This window comes from Budorcas taxicolor, chromosome 1 (genome assembly GCF_023091745.1).
Source record: "Budorcas taxicolor isolate Tak-1 chromosome 1, Takin1.1, whole genome shotgun sequence".
NCBI classification, from domain to species: domain Eukaryota; kingdom Metazoa; phylum Chordata; class Mammalia; order Artiodactyla; family Bovidae; genus Budorcas; species Budorcas taxicolor.
Window position 1 is genome coordinate 154,672,423 of NC_068910.1, and position 20,311 is coordinate 154,692,733.

The window sequence follows — 20,311 nt, forward strand, 5'->3', positions numbered from 1 at the left end:
ATTCTCTCTCTAGCAGTAAATCCCTCTTTCCTTTCTCCTATCTCTCTGCACTTGTTTTTGTGAATCTGCTTGAAATCTCAGGCACATACACACCACTATGTGTAGGTCAATGGATGTTACTTGAATGACAAAACAAAGAAACAGTTCTCAACACATGTTAAGGCAAAAATACAGCAATGCATTATCACTCTGGGGAACAAGAAAAGATCTGGGTACATCATTCTCAAAGAAACCATCACACACACACAAATGCAGTGTCTTAATTAAGAAAAAATCTTCGTTGAATGAGTAAATTACTAAAAATGTCTTGAGTGGTAAGATAAACCAGCTCTGGTTTATCTTACCACTCAGTGTATGACCAAACTGCTTGCCATGTCTCCTGATACTTCTGTTTGTCCTGACATCAGTTATCCACTTGCTTTTGACCTTTTGACTTTTGGAAGCTATATACTTCTAGAAAATGTGGAGGTCATCAGATTCTGGTTCTTGCCTTAGATCTGGCCTGTGTCTGGGCTTACTTTATAATCTTCACCTTCAACCTTTAAAGTCCTCCATGACATAACTCCTGGCCCTCTGCCAAAGGTTTACTAGTAACTATGGTTTTGGTGTTAATGTAGGAGCTGGGTCTTACCAAGATTGTGGACAGGAGTTTGCCAAGCTCTTTCTGGATATTGTTAGTGCTGGCTCTTCTTCACCTCTGCATAGTCACATGGCTAACTCCTTCCCATCATGCAGACCTCATCTCCTAAATTCCATCTCCTGTGCTCATCCCAGCATTTCTGACCCAAGCCTTCATTGCCTAGTTTGGGGAAGCTGCTGCTGCTGCTGCTAAGTCGCTTCAGTCGTGTCCAACTCTGTGCGACCCCATAGACAGCAGCCCACCAGGCTCCCCCGGCCCTGGGATTCTCCAGGCAAGAACACTGGAGTGGGTTGCCATTTCCTTCTCCAATGCATGAAAGTGAAAAGTGAAAGTGAAGTCGCTCAGTCATGTCCGACTCTTCATGACCCCATGGACTACAGCCTACCAGGCTCCTCCATCCATGGGATTTTCCAGGCAAGAGTACTGGAGTGGGGTGCCATTGAGAAGCTAAACTGCTGCTTCAAAAATGGACTCATGATGGTGCTTATTTTTCACATAGCATTCAGAGTATCAATGTGCTTGGTCCAGGTTATTGGAAAATTCTACTCCATTGGGTCATTCTTGTATCCAGAATCCTCTCATGTTTTTCTGTCTGTTATACCCAAAGTATTGTCATCATTGGAATAATTAGAGCTGGACTGTCTCTGCATTCAGTTTCTAGCCGATGAGAAGAGGAGAGGGAGCATGGAGGAAGTCTAGAACCCAAAGTGGAACATGTCATTTCCTCACCTACTTCATTGGGGAGGACATAATCACATGGCCACCCTTGCTTCAAGGGAGCCTGGGAAATGAAGTTTGTTGGGCATCCATATGCTCAGTACAACCCTACTTCTGTAGTAGGTGGGTTCCTTGGAGAACTAGTGGTCCTCACACCACTAAATTACTCTGTTATCATAATACTCTGTTTTATTTTCATTATGGAAACTACTATTATCAGAAATGATTTTAAATTAATGAGTTTATTCATTCTTCTTGTTTACTCTGTCATCAGAATATGAGATTTATAACAGTAGCGCCACGCTCTGTTTTTGTGTTATCTCTGCATCTTTAGTACATAGAAAAATGTTTGTTATGTAGAATGTAGTCACAAAAGTTTGAGGTCCCTGAGACTGGGGAACCACTTGCTAAAGTTGAGAGCTACAAGATTTTCATCAGCGATGCCTCCTTTTTCACACCATCTAAGAAGCTCACACATCAGGGCAGATAGGGGGTCAAACTTGAGATTGTATGCTGGAGCTGCATTTAATTGAGTTCTTGCCCTCTTAGAAATGACAGACCCCATCTTGAACTGGAAATGTTTGGTCACTGACTCCTCAGAAGAACAACAGCTAGGTTGTTGGATTAAATCCATTTATCAGGCATACTTAAATCAGGACTAATTCTGTACTGCAGAATACTGATGTCATGTCTCTCAAAGATGGGGGCAAGATCTCAGTTTTCATCATGGTTCATTATACTTGCTCGGGCATCTACCTTTTTAGCAATCAGATCATGTTCTTTCTGTTTGAGGTCCACCTCAGGCCCTGCCTGACATGTACAGATACTAAATAAATGAGAACCTTTTTCAAGGGAAGAAGGAAAGTTTTAATCAGATCTCTATTAGCATCTCCCTGGCTTTCCCTACTCCTGTCTCTTCACCCTGACCATGACCCCACCTAGATCAGCTCTAGCTCCTTGCCTTATACTCATCTACAACTTGTCTTTTGGTTTGTCCTGATTTCATCTGGTCTTAACTCTCCATTTGACATTCATTCTTCACTGGTGTTTATGATTCCAATGTTGAAATAAAATGGCAAAGAGGAGATAAATCTAGACTCTAAGCTCTATGTGAGTAGGGTCAAAGTCTATCTCAGGTATTATTGTACATCCATTACCTAGCAGAGCCTGTCATAGAGTAGGTAAGCAAAAAGGTAAATGAACACTAGCAATGAAGAGGTATGCATTACACTTTGAGAGAAGTACAGTGAAGGAAACACTAAGATGCTAAGATGAAGCAGGAAGGGTACTCAGAGAAGAACTTGTCTAAAAGACTAATCTGAGCCTGCAGAAGAAAAGAATCTAAGGTGACATACTGCTGCTGCTGCTGCTAAGTCGCTTCAGTTGTGTCCGATTCTGTGCGACCCCATAGACAGCAGCCCACCAGGATCCTCCGTCCCTGGGATTCTCCAGGCAAGAACCCTGGAGTGGGTTGCCATTTCCTTCTCCAATGCATGAAAGTGAAAAGTGAAAGTGAAGCCGCTCAGCCATGTCCGATTTGAGGATTTGTTAATAAATAAAAATAAAGTGCATGTCAAGCAGATGAAAAAGTATGGACACAACTTCTGAGGAGACAATGCTCAACAATCTCTGAGCACAGGAAGGAAGCTGATATGAGAAGAATAGTGAGTAATGGTGAAGACAAACTGGGAATGAAGTGGGAGAGGTGGCTCCAGGCAAGACCAACTCAGACCTTAAGGTCCGAGTATTGTAGGTGTGCTTTGTTGTAAATGAGATCAGAAGTTGTTCTATTTGAGTCAGGAAATTTAAAGATTAGACATATACATATATTTAAATTGCTTGGATGATCTGTGGGATGTGTATTATAAAGGGGAAAGAAAAGAAGTATTGACAGTGGCCTCCATTGTCAGGAAAGGATAATTATGTTGGTTGGAGCAGAGCAGCAGTGACAGTCTGGGCCTTGAATTGTCTTTTGGAGGTCAAAGTAATAGAATTTATTAATTGAGTGAACGGAGGAAGAAGGTGATGTGAGAATCAAGAATGATACCCAGATTTCTGATTTAAGTTCTCGGCTGTAAAAAAGTGTTAAATAGTTAGTTGAAGAATGCAGGGAGACGAATAGATTTATTCGGTAGTGGGTATCAGGACTTCACTTTTAGATCTATCAAACTCGACATGTATATGTGATATCTAGGTGGTGGTGGTGGTGGTGAAGTTGCTATGTTATGTTCGACTCTTGCAACCCTATGGACTGTAGCCCGCCAGGCTCCTCTGTCCATGGGATTTTCTAGGCAAGAATACTGGAGTGGGTTGCCATTTCCTTCTCCAGATATCTAGGTAGAATGCTTAATTTTTTATATTATCTATATAGGCGTTTGGTGGTGAGGTGCGAACCCAGATGATTTGGGGGAATGTTCTTTAAACACTGGATGGTGTTTAAAGAATGGATGAGTTCACCTAGAAAAAGTATGAGAAAAAATGTTGACAGAGTTGAAGGAAGGGTTGGGGATTAGTGTGGAATGGGTGTTAGGATGCCGAAAGATGGTTAACTTATACAATTTTTTAAACTTTTTTCTATATTATTAAAATTTTTTAAAATACCAAAATTATACAGAGTGAAGTAAGCCAGAAAGAAAAACACCAATACAGTATACTAACACATATATATGGAATTTAGAAAGATGGTAACAATAACCCTGTATATGAGACAGCAAAAGAGACAAAGATGTATAGAACAGTCTTTTGGACTCTGTGGGAGAGGGAGAGGGTGGGATGATTTTGGAGAATGGCATTGAAACATGTATAATATCATATAAGAAACGAATCGCCAGTCTAGGTTCGATGCAGGATACAGGAAGCTTGGGGCTGGTGCACTGGGATGACCCAGAGAGATGGTATGGGGAGGGAGGTGGGAGAGGGGTTCAGGATTGGGAACACGTGTACACTCGTGGTGGATTCATGTTGATGTATGGCAAAACCAATACAGTATTGTAAAGTAAATTGTAAAGACAAAATTTAAAACTTATTAAAAAAATAAAAATACCAAAGTTTAAGCAAGGCTACATGGTGCAATGAACAGCCATACACTTACTACCTGGATTCAAGAATTGTTTACATTTTGCCATATTTTGTTCATCTGTCTACCTATCTCTATATCTGCCTGTACATTTGTATTTATATCTGTCGGTACCTATCCCTCCAAACTATTTCAAAACAGGCTATAGGTATTATGACACTTTACCATGAAATATTTCAGCAGGCATCTTCCAAAACTAAAGACATTGTACTATATGACCACAGTACCATTGTCATATATAAGAAAACTGGCAAAAATTTACTAACATCTAATTCATATTCGGATTTACTCAATGTTCCCCACATTGTCTTTTATGTATTTAAGGCTGCCAACATTTAAAGATCAGGTAGGCAAGTAGAAGCTATGAAAAGGGAGAGAAAATAAAGGTCTCCATAGAAAATAAAGCAGGAAAGCCTGGTTTCAGGAAGGCCAATAGAGTGGTGATTTCAACGATGCAAGTCTGTCAATACCATGACCTTCAGCAGTTAGCTCTTTGTCCTAGACAAGCTGGGTCTAAGGCTATTTGAAAGACAATGAACAGCTTGACTTACTGATATCTTTTCAGACTAGTGATTTATGATAAATTATAGGTATCCATATATCAATTGATAAAGAATTAAAGATAAGAGGAGATAAAATCCAGTGTTATTTGGTACAGGACTGTAAATTGATCTTTGCTTATTAACTTGTACTTTATCATTATATTCGGTAGTTTTATAATGCTTTTCTCCTAGCAACTGACCCAATTTCAGTGATTTTCCTCCTCTTTAGATTTTTCACTCCTTGCATGTTCCATTAAATATGTCATTAATTTCATGTTATTTATAATCCCTATTCTTTACTCCTCTTACCAATTAGAATGGTCATATAATTTACCACTCAAACTGGAACACTTTTTAAAGTAAAAGGGGACACGTTAGTAGTTACACAGAATGAGAGGTGTAAGGTGGACTGTTCCATACAAGCTAATTTGTATGGTTGCCTCATCTGTGGACAAACTGCCTGTGCCCTTTCTTTTTCCTTCCTCTCTCATCTCTGCTTTATAACTTAATATATCAGGAATGGAAGGCTCCCTAGGAACTCTTGATTGAAAAGCAACCTCTTTATATAGCTTTAAAGAAGTCCTTGACTAAAACACACAAAACCACAACGTTTCAAAAATTTAAACACTTTTAAATGGTTTCTAACCATACCTTACTTTTTCTAATATTTCTGATTTCTAAGGTTTTTCTCCCTTATAAATTTCTATTTAACACATCATTTATGGGATTTCTTTGTAGTTAGTGTACTTTGACTAATCTGCAACAGTCTCTACTAAGTCCTTGGCTAAAAAATCCACAAGTTAAGGTATATTAATACTTCAAATATCTGTTACCCTATTGCATATTTTGGGTTGCCCAAAAAGTTCACTTGATTTTTAAGTAAAAGACATACTTTCCATATTCACTGAGAACTTTACTGAACAATGTAGTCACTAACTGAACAAATTTTTTGGCCAACCCAATAATTGATGGATTACATCCTTGCAGTAAAGTGATTATAGTCTTGTAGTAAAAAATGAAGTCAGGTTAATGGAAGCACAGTTGCCAGAAGTATCGGAAAAAATCTCATATGTGATACGCTGCTGCTGCTGCTGCTGCTAAGTCTCTTCAGTTGTGTCCGACTCTCTGCGACCCCATAGACGACAGCCCACCAGACTCTCCCATCCCTGGGATTCTCCAGGCAAGAACACTGGAGTGGGTTGCTATTTCCTTCTCCAATGCATGGAAGTGAAAAGTGAAAGTGAAGTCGCTCAGTCATGTCCGACTCTTCACGACCCCATAGACTGCAGCCTACCAGGCTCCTCCCGGGGATTTTCCAGGCAAGAGTACTGGAGTGGGGTGCATTTCCTTCTCCAGTTCAGTCACTAAGTCATGTCTAATTCTATTGTGTCTCCAGGGACTGCAGCATGCCAGGCTTCCCTGTCCTTCATTACCTCCCAGAGTTTGCTCAAACTCATATCCACTGAGTCGATGATGCTGTCCAACCATCTTATCCTCTGTTGCCCGCTTCTCCTCCTCCTTTCAATCTTTCCCAGCATCAGGGTCTTTTCCAATGAGTCAGCTCTTTGCATCCCGTGACCAAAATATTGGAGCTTCATCTTCAGTGTCAGTCCTTCCAATGAATATTCAGGGTTGATTTCCTTTAGGGTTGATTGGTTTCATCTTCTTGCTGTCCAAGGGACTCTTAAGAGTCTTTTCCAGCACCACAGTTTGAAAGCATCAATTCTTCATCACACAGCCTTCATCAGCCAACTTTCACATCTGTACATAAGTACTGGAAAAACAGTAGCTTTGACTATACATATCTTTGTTGGTAAAGTGATGTCTCTGCTTTTTAATACGCTGTGTAGGTTTGGCTTTCCTTTTTAACACTATATAGAGCATTTTCACTGCCCTAAAACTCCTCTATACTCTGCCTATTCATTTCCCCTCAGCCCTGCCCACCATAACTACTGATCTTTTGTGTTGCCATGGTTTTGCCTCCAAGTGTTTTTAAAATATTGTCAGCAACTGGTCTACTCCAAATTAATTTGGAAGGACTTCAGTTTTGCAGTTGTCTATCAGTACTCAGCATCTATTTGCACTGTCTTCTGTATCAGCATCTATTTGCATTGTCTTCTGTATTACTGGGCTTCCGTGGTGGCTCAGACAGTAAAACATCTGTCTGCAATGCAGGAGACCCAGGTTTGATCCCTGCGTCAGGAAGATCTCCTGGAGAAGGAAATTGCAACCCACTCCAGTATCCTTGCCTGGAAAATCCCATGGACAGAGGAGCCTGGTACGCTACAGTCCATGGGGTTGTGAAGAGTTGGATACGACTAAGCAAAGTCACTTTCTTTTCACTTTCTGTATTTCAGGGGCTGGTAAGCTAAATGCTATCTCTTCTAAGTACCTTTCCTATTAGAGTTCTGGGTATGATTTAGACTTTACCATTAAGATGGACTCACGTGAACTTTTGGAGACAGAAAGTAGGCAGAAGCCATCTTTTTGCTGCAGTGGTGGCTGCAGCAAGTCAGATGGATATGTTTACTGTGGCCAAACTCCATGTGCCAGTGGGGAGTTACCATCATCATAGCTGTAGAGGCAGCAACAGCACCAGCACCCTGTTCTCTCATCCCTGTTTTCTAGCCAGAGTTGCGTGACCTTGGAGCTAGTGGTCCAGTGGTGGCCTCTTGACTTCTCTGCTCCTTTCAACAGTTTATAGGCACTGACTTTCTATGTTTCATTCAGAAGGTGTATGATCCCAGAAGGGGTTTTGTTTTCTTAAACTGAGTCTTGAATGATATAATTTTATATCAGTAGTATTCAGTTTTTATAGTTATATTTATTTAAAGAAGTAATTCTCTATGGAACATGTAAGTAGGTTATAAGATTTATACACATTTCTGGATAAAGAGTGTGTACAGCTTATGGCACACAGACACATACATATATTCCTTATGTCCATATTTCATATAGATAAAATTTCCTACTCTCTAGGAGGGTGTTAGAAATGAATAATTGCAGAAACTTTATATGAGAGTTGAGACAGTTTTATTTTGATGGTGGAGAAGAGTAAGAGAGGTAAATAAATGGTGGACCACAGGGGATTGGGTTGCCAAGTGTCATCTTGAAAAGGGCCCATAAAGTCCATAACACTCTCAGACATTGAAAATAGGATGGTAGTCCTCCCATATTCTCTGTCTATCTATCTGCCTATGTATCATCTGTCTTTGTATTGGTCCATCCATCCATCCATTCATTTATCAATCATCTATCTGCCTCTCTGAATACATGTGTGTAAATGTCTTTCTATATAAATAAATAGGTAAATGTTTCTAAAAACTTTTGCCTTTCTCTCTCTGTATTGACTACTCTGATGCTTCAAAAATATATCAAAAATCAAATTCTTAAGTTTTTTCTCTTTCAGACTCCTGCTCTGCCAGTGCTCTGAGCAGAGTGAAATCACTTAGTTGTATCCAACTCTTTGTGACCCCGTGGGCTATACAGTCCATGGAATTCTCCAGGCCAAAATACTGGAGTGGGTAGCTTTTCCCTTCCCCAGGGAATCTTCCCAACCCAAGAGTCAAACCCAGGTCTTCTGCATTGCAGGAAGATTTTTTTTTACCAGCTGAGGCACAAGGGAAGCCCAAGTATACTGCAGTGGGTACCCTATCCATTTTCCAGCAGATCTTCCTGACACAGGAATTGAAACAGGGTCTCCTGCATTGCAGGTGGATTCTTTACTGAACTATCAGGGAAGCCCAAATACATTAGACTGTGGTCAAATCAACTTTAGAAGGAACAAAACTCAACGGACTTCTTTACTTAAGAAGTCTCAGTAGCTATAACATGCTTCTGTGCTCTGCATTTCTCCAAGAGGTCATGAAATTCACAGATTTTCTCAGGCATCTGACCTCAGAGAATACCCTTTATACATTGAGCAATTTTTTGGCATTACATTCTACAAGACATGTTTTGCAATTAGTATAGACCAAAAGATTGAGATGGACAAAGTGAATTTTTGATTTTTAAAAACCTTTTTTCAGAATAGTAAATAAGAAATGAATTGGTGTTTCTTGTCTTTTTTAAACCCTTTTAAACATCAGTTGGATCACTCATATTGAACATACTCCTCCCAAGTAGCCATGGGCAGACAGCCACTTTCTCGAGCTTCGCAGAGGTTCTAAATCAGTTTCCCAGTGATTTGTTTCTGCCTTCATTTCTTAGAGTCAATAGTCGGCAGGAAATCAATCTTGTATAACATTGGACACTGTTAGCAATATCAGAGAACTTTTCTCACTGGGCTAGGATTCTGAAGAGGGGAAAGTAGAGTACAGGGGTCTTTGTGGAATGAAGACTTCCCTAAATAAACTCTAAATTAAGTAAGCCTCCATTAAGTGTGGGTGCTGTTTCAGTGCTATGTGAAGTGGGTAAAAATGCGGATGTTGAGTCCTCTTTTTCATCACCTCCTTCATATGAGCCTTACTAAGGAAATTCTGAGTGTGTTTTCTACTACTGTGGTAATTTCCCTAACCATATTCTCAATCCTTCACTAACATTCTCTTTGTGTCGTTGTCATTCAGTTGCTCAGTCATGTCCAACTCTTTGCAGCCCCATGGACTGTAGCACCCCAGGCTCCTCTGTCCTCCACTCTTCTGGAATTTGCTCAAATTCATGTCCGTTGTGGTGATGCTATCTAACCATCTCATTCTCTGCCATCCCCTTCTCCTTTTGCTTCAGTCTTTCCCAGCATCAGGGTCTTTTCCAGTGAGTCAGCTCTTCGCATCAGGTGGCCAAAGTATTGGAGCTTCAGCTTCAGCATCAGTCCATACAAAGAATACTCAGGACTGATTTCCTTTAGGATTGACTGGTTTGACCTGCTTGCAACGAAGGTCCTCTCAAAGTCTTCTCTTCAGTAGTAACTGGCAGTAAGGGAGTGGAAAGTCTCTTTGTGTTAGTTAATTTAAAAGAAGCAGGCATGGGGTGCAGGAGAATAAAAAATCCTCTTCTAAACATATCAAGCCTGAGTGCACCATTAGATGTTAAAATGGAGATGTTGAGTAACTGTTGGACCGAGGTGTGTAAAGTTAAAGTAAAATTTGGGGCAGGTCACATTTGGGAGCTATCAGCATAAAGATGATGTTTAAAGCATGTACAATAACCTAGAAATGTAGTTAGGTAGGGCAGAGAAAAGGCTTAAGGACTGATTCCTGAGGGCAAACCAGCCTTGAGAGATTAGGAGGTGAAAGTGACCAAGGTCTTGGAAGGAAGAACAAGAAAATATGCTATGCTTGGGAAGCCAAGTGAAAGCAATGTGTCAGGAAGGAAGAAAAAAGCCATGTCAAATTCTCTGGTATCAAATAAGATGAGGTGGCCTCCCAGGTGGCTCAGTGATAAAGAATCTAACAGCCAGTGCAGGAGATGCAGGAGACATGGGTTTGATCCTGGGTGGGGAAGTTCCTCTGGAGTAGGAAATGGCAACCCACTCCAGTATTCTTGCCTGGAGAATCTCGTAGACAGAGGAGCCTGGTGGACTATAGACCGTAGGGTCTCTAAGAGTCAGACATGACTGAGCAAGCGCAAAGTCTAAGAACTTTCCACTGGATTTGGCAGTGTTGGGGTCATTGGGAATGCTGAAGAAAGTAGTTTCGAGGAAGGAGGCATCCTCTCTATATTGGCAGCCATGGATGATATATAAACTGCTTTTCCAAGGGAGTTGCTCTGCTGACTTCCACCAAAGATTTACCCCTATAATTGTCTTTGGATCAGAAGCTACTTTAGTCCATATAAATGTTTTGTTCCTTGTTTGGTGACTGCATGTCGAAGGATTAGAGATAAAAGGAATTTATTTTGTGGCTAGAATTTTTTTCTTGTGATCTTTTGATTTAAACTTGGTTCATGTACACAGAGGATATGCTGAATGTGTGATGAAAAGCTGTAAAGTAAACATTTGAAATGAAACCCTGATGCTGAGTTTTTCAAATTGTTTTTTAATTTTAATGAGGCTTTTTCTTTGGCACCAAAGCATCTCTATTTTGTCCTAGACTGCTTTCTAGCTAGTACTGTGATAACAAAATAAACTTAATTTTATAAACTTTAATATGATTTTTTATATTGAGCCGGCTTTATATTGTTCTAATCCTTTATTCTGGGAGTTGACTTTTTAAAAAATCATAAGAAGGTAGGGTAATATGGATGTTATCATGTCCATCTCCTAGTTTCTAGATGAGCTACGATTTAAGAAGTTAGAATGAGCCAATTGTACATCCTAATATATGTGCTGCCAAAGCAAGCACAAATTATACATCCTAATATTAAATATCTCCAGGAAAGGATATTAGAAATGTACTAGAAAATTGTAATAGCCTTTCCTGAAACATTCAAGCTTTTTCTAATAAATATTGTAATTCCAATTTCAACTGAACTGAGGTTACACTGAGCAGTCAAGAATAGCTTCTCAATACCATTTGTATATTCAATATTTTTTCTACCTCATGTTTTAGTCTATGTGTCAAAATGGAGAAAATGAGTTATGTTGTTTCTCCCTTTCTCTCATTTTTTTGGGGGGGGGGGAGGGAATAAGACTGCCTGAAAATGAACTAAGATTTTCATTGTCACCACCTGCTATGCCTATTTCTTCATTTGCGAAATAGGCTAAAAGTGTCCCCTTTTAGTCATGTCCTCTAAGCGTTAGGAAGTCTGACTAGATGATTAGGCTCATTAGGTACCCTTCCTGTTAGTACTCCTCTTGCACTAGGAGAAAGTTAGTTTGCTCAATCTGTAATTTGAAATCTGAAAGAAAAACTGTCTGCTATATTTGTTATTTGAATTCTGTGAGGAAGTTTAGGCAGCAGACACCCAGCTAGCTTCAAGAGCATTTCATATTAGGTGCAAAGTTGGATCCTTAATGTTACCAACTCACATACTGATATTAGCTTTTCTTGCTCCCTAACATTTATCATGGAAGAGCCTTTGAGCAAACCTCTAACGCAGTTTCCAAAGATAAAGAAACTTCAAAGTCGACTTAATGCATTCTTTTTTTTTTTTTTTTGGTGAGCTGTAAGATTATGAGATAATTTGCAAAATAGCAGTGCCTGGCAGGATAATCAAATAGGACTGATTTTGGGCACATACATTTTCAACCTCAGTGATTTCTTGTTTTGATTACAAGCTTGTCTTTAAAGGAGTGGCTGAATTTTGTCATTTCATATCCTGTAGATGGCAATGTTGCACTTGAAAAATAAACAGATAAATGTGTAAAGAAAGCTAAGCTTCCCAGGTACAGCATTACTTAAAAACCAGTGAGGGGGAGTTTAATGCCAACTCAAGGTATACAGTTCGGGAAATATATTTCAGTTGTAGAGTACGTATGGAATAGTCAAATATCTATAAGTGCCAGTACTTATATTTTAAATTTTGTGTGGTTTTAGAGGACGTTTGGTTTAACTGTGCCCCTTTTTTCTAAGCTGTCTCATTTTTCTTTAACAATGCTTCATTTCAGGGCTCCTACTTAGGTTGCTTTCACACTGCTGAAAGGTGAAGAATCATCATTGCTAAAACCTACAGACTTTTAAAATATACACGATTTAGTGAGCCACTGTGGAACCAGGCAGACAAAGAACCCAGGGACAAACACATGTGGCCTTCTCCTGGAGTTCAAGGGCAGTACTGCTGGCCCTGTGCCTTGAGGAGCCAGGCATTGAGGTGGGAGGCTAGTGCCTTCTCAAACAGCTCATTTTGTTATTCTCATTCAGTGGATTTGATTTCAAAAGCAGCCAACAGACAGCCAGATGAGAATGTTTTAATTAAAATATAAACCCTCAATAAGGCAGATACGCTAAATCACTTGCTTTTAAATGGAGATGAAAAATTCAAATGCATGTAAAGGCATACTGCAAACATAGAGCAGGAAAACGTACGCTGAGAATATTAGCTCTAGAAGCCTAATTTCTTGCCACTTGGACCTTCAGCTCAGTTCAGTTCAGTTGCTCAGTCGTGTACGACTCTTTAAGACCCCATGAATCTCAGCACGCCAGGCCTCCCTGTCCATCACCATCTCCCAGAGTTCACTCAGATTCACGTCCATCGAGTCAGTGATGCCATCCAGCCATCTCATTCTTGGTCATCCCCTTCGCCTCCTGCCCCCAATCTCTCCCAGCATCAGAGTCTTTTCCAATGAGTCAACTCTTCTCATGAGGTATCCAAAGTACTGGAGTTTCAGCTTTAGCATCATTCCTTCCAAAGAAATCCCAGGGTTGATCTCCTTCAGAATGGACTGGTTGGATCTCCTTGCAGTCCAAGGGATTTGTGAGAGTCTTCTCCAACACCACAGTTCAAACGCATCAATTCTTCGGCACTCAGCCTTCTTCACAGTCCAACTCTCACATCCATACATGACCACAGGAAAAACCATAGCCTTGACTAGACGGACTTTAGTTGGCAAAGTAATGTCTCTGCTTTTGAATATACTATCTAGGTTGGTCATAACTTTTCTTCCAAGGAGTAAGCGTCTTTTAATTTCATGGGTGCAGTCACCATCTGCAGTGATTTTGGAGCCCCCAAAAATAAAGTCTGACACTGTCTCTACTGTTTCCCCATCTATTTCCCATGAACTTGGACCTTAAGTTACCATTTTTTATGACCAGAGGCTAAAGGCACGTGAACAAACAGAATCATGCTCTTGTTTTGGCCCATTTTTTGTCCTTAAACTGTGAAATCCCCAGCATTATTCTTATTGCTCAGAGTATAAATTTGTTGGTAAATTTAATCCAGACTAAGAAACACAAGCTGGAATCAAGATTGCCGGGAAAAATATCAAGAACCTCAGATATGCAGATGACACCACCCTTGTGGCAGAAAGTGAAGAGGAGCTAAAGAGCCTCTTGATGAAAGTGAAAGAGGAGAGTGAAAAAGTTGGCTTAAAGCTCAACATTCAGAAAACGAAGATCATGGCATCTGGTCCCATCACTTCATGGGAAATAGATGGGGAAACAGTGGAAACAGTGTCAGACTTTATTTTTTGAGGCTCCAAAATCACTGCAGATGGTGACTGCACCCATGAAATTAAAGGACACTTACTCCTTGGAAGAAAAGTTATGACCAACCTAGATAGCATATTCAAAAGCAGAGACATTACTTTGCCGACTAAGGTCTGTCTAGTCAAGGCTATGGTTTTTCCTGTGGTCATGTATGGATGTGAGAGTTGGACTGTGAAGAAGGCTGAGAGCCGAAGAATTGATGCTTTTGAACTGTGGTGTTGGAGAAGACTCTTGAGGGTCCCTTGGACTCAAGGAGATCCAACCCGTCCATTCTGAAGGAGATCAACCCTGGGATTTCTTTGGAAGGAATGATGCTAAAACTGAAGCTCCAGTACTTTGCCCACCTCATGCGAAGAGTTGACTCATTGGAAAAGACTCTGATGCTGGGAGAGATTGGGGGCAGGAGGAGAAGGGGACGACCGAGGATGAGATGGCTGGATGGCATCATGGACTCGATGGACATGAGTCTGAGTGAACTCCGGGAGATGGTGGTGGACAGGGAGGCCTGGCGTGCTGTGATTCATGGGGTCGCAAAGAGTCGGACATGACTGAGTGATTGAACTGAACTGAACTGAACTGAAGAAGCAATCATATGCTCTTTGATAAGAATGGGAGAGGAATAAAAGTAGACTGGGAGTGTGGAAAGATTTTGAAAATGGGATTTAAAAATTTTGGTATAGTTTCAGATGAATGAGAAAGAGCTTCTTTAGGAAGAAAATATATGCTAGTCTGATTTTTTTCCCCTCTAAATCATGTCTTTGTTTACTGAATATGAATTTGAGTTGTCAGGAATTTCTGGTCATATTCCATTTTATTGTGAAATTATGCTCTGACTTTCTTTCTTTTATAAATGCATGAGAAGTTGTGCAGAGCACAGTTGTTGAGGTTGGACGGCTGTGAGGTGATACTTGGCTGTGCCCGCCTCAGCCTGGTGACTTGGTGTAAGTCACTTGATTGTGGTGAACTCAATTTTAGTCAATAAACTAGTAAAACTATCTGTACCCTTTAGATATTTTGACTCATAATACCTCTTCAGTAAGCAGTAGCTTTTGCTGTTTTTCTTTTCCTCTGAGAAATAATCTCTCATCATTTTTTTCTCCTTTTGGCAACAGAAGTATTACACAGAAAGTATTCAATAAGGATCTGTTAGAATGAATCACTGAAAAGGTGAATTAATACCTGAAGAAAGTTTGTTCAGTGACGTTCATATCAGACAATTCCCTTCCACTTCTCTCTTTAGACTCGAGCTTAAGCAAGGAATAACCAGATTGCAATGTTCTGTAATTAAACCATAAGAAGAGAGGAAGCAAAGCAAAAAGAAGCCAATATATTTAAAAATTCATTATGGCATGTCAAGTGAAATCACAGAAGTGTTCCTATTGAGTAGAATTTCTAATGAAGTTCATACAGGACTCTGAAGTCTTCAGTCTATGAATGGGAACCCTGACTTCTGCATTATAACCAGGAAAATAAGCAAAACCTCAAATTCCACATCAAAAGAAAGGCTAATAATTTGTTTGTTTGTTCACTTATTGTGTGCATGTGTGTGTGTTTGCTTTAAAGCAAGGAGACTACTGGGGTTCTGTTCTGTATATGAGTGAGTTTGGAGAGCTTTATAAAACACATGGAAAACACTACTGGAGTCTTTCAAAGCGAATCATTGGGCCTAATATGATTTTAGAGGATGCAAATCTTTGTAAATTAGTTTTTTACTATGAAGTGAATGCTTCAGCTAATGATCATAAATAAATCTGATCCTATAAAAAGTGTGGCCCAGCTGAGAAGTCTGTGATTACAAATTGGATTCCGGATATAAATTCTTCTTTTCCTGGGTTCAGTGTGTTTTGTGAAACAGCCTGCCAATAAGGAATAATGCATTTGGATAACTTGCTTTGAAGCCAGAAACAGAAGGCAGGCTTTTAACTTTTGAAGTAAAATACTGCCTCGTGTACATGCTTGATATCTGGAACACATTAGTTTCTATCAGTGAAGATCATCAAATGTCTCTAATATTGGGAAAATGCTTACCCCGTGTCTGGTATTGTGTTAGACGACTTACAGGGTTGATCTTTCCATGGGTGCCTTGTCCTAATAGGTGAACGCCGTTGTCATCAACTTTACTTCAGAGAGAAAAAGAATGCTGACAAGGTTAAGTAAGGAGTCTATGGCTTCTGGGCAGGAAGTGGTATGTTTAGGCCCTGAACCCAGGCCATTTGACCACAGCTGTAGGCTAGAGACTGTACTCTTGACGATACTCTCTCTCTAGCAAACATGTTTCTGTGAAATGCTGCTCCATATGCTAGTTGAAAGAGAGAATATTAAACAGAGGCAGGACACGTGCATGTTTCTTAGTCAGGGGTATGTTCGCTTCTCTGGTTGTGTGTCTTTCTCTCTGGTCCTATGTTCCTTCACCTGGATATATTCTGCTTCTCTAGAGGTTATATTTGGAGAAGGCGGCGGTACCCCACTCCAGTACTCTTGCCTGGAAAATCCCATGGATGGAGGAGCCTGGTAGGCTGCAGTCCATGGGGTCGCTAACAGTCGGACACGACTGAGCAACTTCACTTTCACTTTTCACTTTCATGCATTGGAGAAGGAAATGGCAACCCACTCCAGTGTTCTTGCCTGGAGAATCCCAGGGATGGAGGAGCCTGGTGGGCTGCCATCTATGAGGTCACACAGAGTCGGACACGACTGAAGTGACTTAGCAGAAGTTATATTATTACACAGAATGAATATATCATGCCTCCAGCATGAATCATTTTTACTTTCATGTTGATTATGTCAATGTCATAACATTATTACTATTGCATGGTTGTGTAAAATTATTTCCAGTGAAAAAGATTGAAAAATACTCATAATTTTAAAAAGTTTCATCTTATTCTTTATGTGGACATAAGCTTGAAGACCAAAAAGTAGCATAACTTAGCTTTAGTCCTCTGGTTCTTTTTAAAGAATTTTTATTACTGAATTGTACTGAAAAATTGTATGTTCGGCTTTCATGGTGGTCAGATATAATAGGAAGTTCCTGTGGCATTAAAAAATATCAACCCTACTGCTGAGGTCTTCAATCATTACCTTGTTCAAAACCCCTTGTAAAAGAAATTCTTACAACATATTCCTCCAAAAGCTGGGAACTTTCCCAATGATTTCAATGTCTGCTTGATTACATTGTGCTGTCTTTGACCTGAATTGCTAGGAATTTAGCATTAAGGTTTGAATCATTCTTATTTTCCACCCAGTCAAGACTTTATATAATATTTTTCTCCTTAGTTCTCCTGCCACAGTTCTTTTAAAATATTTTTTTCATGAATTAATAGTCTTGAGTTTCTTTATATGCCTTTATTTCTAATTGCCCCTGAATTCTATTTGGCAATGAAAAGGCTACAAAAGAAATACACATAGAAAGAAACATTTATAAGGTATACATTTGTTTTGCCAGTTCATGTGAGTAAAATTTTCTTCAACAGGATGAGCAATATAATAAAATTTCAGTGTATGCCTGATAACTTTCTTACTCCTTTTTATTTTTGGTGTATGGATATAATGGTTGTGAAATGATCTTCTACAAACCATACTTTAATTATTTCCTGATTCTATTAAGATTTTGATTGACATTTGTTCATGGCCATGTAGATGATACTGAATGTTTGGACAGAATAACTATCAACTAGACGTAGTGATCCTAAAAATATTATAAAATTATGATAAAAGGAAGAGATTATTTTATGCTCTTTGTTAATTCATGTCTTATTCTATAATATTAAGTGTTCTCTGTCTTAAAAAGAAAATATTCACAACTCAATGGGGTGACTTAGCTTTTTACATGTTTCCTTTAATTGAAATTTGCATTTTCCCACTCAAATTGTGGAAAAGATGATATTTTTACAATAGTACAAGATCTGTGTTTACAGTTGTGTGTGAGATAAAGGGAAAAGCTTTTTGCCTTTAACCAACTTACTTTTTGAATTAGTCATGATTCAGTTAATATTTATCCTTTATTTATCTGTATATTCAATTCACAATTAAATCCTGATTTTCCAAAACTCATACAGTTAGTGATTTCTCATCTGTTGCTCAAATTGTTTAAGTGTACTTTGTTTAGAAAAAAAAAATCATGAATATGCAAAGCAAGATAATTTTAAAAGGTGAATGCTAAGTCATTTCAGTTGTTTCTTTGCGACCCTTTGGACTGTAGCCTGCCAGGCACCTCTGTCCATGGGATTCTCCAGGCAAAAATACTGGAGTGGGTTGCTATGCCCTTCTCCAGGGTATCTTCCTGACCCAGGAATTGAACCCAGAACCCAATTCTAAAAGTATCATGACATTGAGGATGTTTGAAATAAGTTGGTATGTGTCTGTGTCATCAATGCTTCATGAAATTCTGACTCATTTCATTAGTAGAAATATCTATCCAGAAAGTCAATAGAGAGTGCTGAGAGCATTTGTGAAATGCCATTGACTTTTGCAATTGCAAAGAAATCCATCTCCCTAAACATGAATTGTGCTATGTATGTGTGTCTTCCAATAACCATCTTCTCATCAAATAATTTCAATGTCAGTAAATAGAAGGGAACATGAAAATCCCTTGTGTCTATTCTTCCTTTCAGAACAAAAACTCTGACCTTGCCACATCTATAGAAAGTTAATATACCTGGAAAAATTCAATACAGCTCTTTTGCCTAGAACTGTAGCTTTAGTTTACATTTTGGAAACCATTGTAAAGGTAATTTGATGTCTTTATTTTTAAAAAACACATTATATTAATAATTGCAGGAAACATGAATGAAGTAATCTTTTCGATCAAATTCTTGTGCTTTTATGGAATGACTATTGTGTCTTTAATGACTTGGAACCATTTTCCTCTTCCTGGAGAGGACATTATGCTTTTGTTAGATAGTGATTTTTTCCCCCCTGCTCAGTTATTTCCTCCTCTCCTAAGTGCCAGAAATGTCCTGAAAAGAGAAAACAGGGCACACTGAAGCCATTTTCTCAGAATATATTATCTAGAGCGTTTTTGTCTGCTTTTTTTCTTGTTATTATCTTTGCTTAGGACAATATTCTTTTATGTTCATTACGCGTTATTCCTTTCAGTACATTTGGAAATTGGGGGTATTTTGTCCTTTATTTTACAAAAAGAGGATGTGAAGTTACATAAAAAGTATTTAGATTGTCTCCTAGTACCTCAAAGTACACACGGGCAAAAGCTTCAGAGGGTCATTGGTGCACTGTGAAAAAAGACTTTGGACTTGACTCTTGGCATTTCCAGGGCTTCCCTGGTGGCTCAGCTGGTAAAGAATCCGCCTGCCATGCAGGAGACCGAGTTCAGTTCCTGGGTTGGGAAGGTCCCCTAGAGAAGGGATAGGCTACCCACTCCAGTGTTTTGGGGCTTCCCTGGTGGCTCAGCAGGTAAAATATCCACCTGTAATGTGGGAGACCTGAGTTTGATCCCTGGGTTGGGAAGATCCCTTGGATAAGGGAATACCCATTCCAGTATTCTGGCCTAGAGATTTCCATGGACAGAGGAGCCTGGCAGGCTACAGTCCATGGGGTTGCAAAGAGACTTGGCATTTCCAGTCTTTGAAAGACACAGTAAAGGGAGCTTAAGTATCAGATTGGTGATATGGAACATTCTACTCCTATGCCTGGAAGACCCTTTTAGAAATGTATACTCTAAATTTTCCTCTATGGATCTGCTTAATTTTCACCCACACTGAAGCTTTTTTCCTTGGAAAGATTTCTCCCCCTCGACAGAAATCCCTATGTACTTGTCTCTATCACTACATGTGTTACTCTCAGTCCTCACTGTTGAGTTACTTGCACATATTTGCCACTATTCTTGAAAGTGAAGGTGTTAATCTCTCAGTGTATCTGACTCTTTGTCCTCTGTCCATGAAACTTTCAAGGCAAGAATACTGGAGTGGGTAGCCATTCCCTTCTCCAGGGGACTTCCTGACCCAGAGATTGAACCCAACTCTCCCTATTGTGGGCAGATTCTTTACTGTCTGAGCTATCAGGGAAGCGTTAAGTGGCTTAAAAGTAGGGATCATCACTTATTTGATTTTGTATCTCTGGTATCTAGCACGGTTCTTGACATGAGGCAAGCTGAATGAATGCATAAACATTTTTAGACTCTCTTAAATATGTGATTTGGAAAGATATTTAAAGAAAATCTATTTGTGGTGTTTTGGTTTCTTCAGCTTCATTTTTATACTTTTTCTAAACTCATACAGAGTGTTGGGTTACGTGACATAACGTGTACATTTGCTGTAAAGACAATTTATTTGCAAATCCTTTATTGAATATAAATGCATCT